The sequence below is a fragment of the Mandrillus leucophaeus genome, unplaced genomic scaffold (genome assembly GCF_000951045.1).
Source record: "Mandrillus leucophaeus isolate KB7577 unplaced genomic scaffold, Mleu.le_1.0 Scaffold45, whole genome shotgun sequence".
Lineage (NCBI taxonomy): Eukaryota > Metazoa > Chordata > Mammalia > Primates > Cercopithecidae > Mandrillus > Mandrillus leucophaeus.
In genome coordinates, this window is record NW_012104809.1 from 183,779 (window position 1) to 185,450 (window position 1,672).

The 1,672-nt window shown below is 44.0% G+C and overlaps 1 pseudogene; it reads right to left on the bottom strand.

Moving 5' to 3' along the window:
- Positions 1–408: 408 nt before the first annotated feature.
- On the bottom strand, positions 409–1,320 carry LOC105549650 (annotated as a pseudogene).
- Positions 1,321–1,672: the final 352 nt, after the last annotated feature.

Genomic DNA, 1,672 nt, shown 5'->3' on the forward strand with positions numbered 1-1,672 from the left:
AAAGTTTCTGGAATTTTCCTGTCTGTAAAGTATAGGAATGACTGAGCTACATTGGAAAGCCTCCCTGGGGCAGGCACTGGGGAGGTAAGCAGTCATCATAAAGGAATCAATGTACATTCAGCATGGTGACTTGACTACACAACAATCCCTTTCCCTCTACGGTAGCTCAGGAAAGACATGCTTCCAAGCACTGAGGTATGAGGAGTCTCAGACTGTTATTTGCTGTTAGAATTGGTCTTCTTAGCTAATAACAGTAAATCTCTGGCACAGATGCTATTGGTCCTTTCTGTCCTGCGATTTCAGGAAATTCTGTAAATAGTTTGGATTTAGTTGAATTTATTCAGAAATCAAACATGTTTAATTAGGTTCGCTACTCTGGCAGAGTAAGGGTATGCTGACTTAGTATCCTTATAAAATATATATAAGGATATATATGTGGATCGCGGCTAATGTAGACCACGGCAGCATTTTCCTGTACAGCTCCAAAAACTCTGGGTAGGGATTCACAGGATCCAAGGCCCATAGATAAAATGAATGGGGATAGTTACAGAGGCAAGAACTCCCACACAGCGCCTTCTGAACTAGTTCCTCTATTGATGGAAGAGACTAACAATGACTAAGTTTCTGTCATTGTTGAGGGTCCCTGCCCACATGTCCCACAGCTCACTCTCAGAGGGCCGAGTATACGGCCCAAAGACTGGGGTGAGACCTCGAGAGAATACAAAGTTCACCAGCTGCGTGAGGATGGGTGGCTGCACACCTCCACCTGTGAGTAGCTTTTGGAGGAGTGGACGGTGAGTCTCAGGAAAGATACCTCCATTTGACAGACAGAGACTCTTTATGGTAAGCCGACCAGACAGATTATGCTTGTGCCTGTAGAGCAGTTCCTGAGCAACAATATCTCCATAGTCATGAGACTAAAGGTTGATCCTGCCGTTCTGGAGCTCTAGATGCCCGAAAGCGCTTCCACGATGCTGGCCTGCTCAAATATGGAATAGTGATGTGGTCTCCATTTGTCACTGAAGCCAAAGCCTGAGAAATCAAGGACAATCACTCGATAAGACCTCAAGGTCAAACTTCCCGAATGTTGTACTGATTGTAGCTGGATGTTGGAAAGCCGTGTAAACGCCCAACTATCTCGGGACTTCCAAGCACACCCACAAAATCTTGGTAGAAGATACACAGTCCTTTGTAAGTGAACAACTTTCCTAAAGACTTCTATGAGTGAAGGGCAGGGGACAGCTGAAGAGGTGGGATGTGCAGGTACACAGCAAGGAGGGTCAGGGCCAACAGCCCCACCTGGACCGGCCACTACCTCATCCTGATTTGGGTAAGACCTGGGCTCCAGGACCCCATGTTTGGGAGAAACAGGTTGTGCAATAATTCCATTTTAAAAATCGTTTTCTATCAGGTATTTTCTTAGTTTTTTCTTATGTGCTTTATTTGTATTTGACCTAATTCATACTCTTCTTGTAACAAAAACAGGTGATGCGACTCTTTTCTTATTTCATAGTGGATAGAACTGATGCATAGAACCGCAAGTGATTTGGCAGGATGATAGGCAATAAGTAGCCAAGCTGTAATTCCAGCTGTAACACCTATTTTCTGAAAATTGCGATACAGATTTTACTTATTCAAGAAACTAACAACCCCTTTAGTTGTATAATTCTTC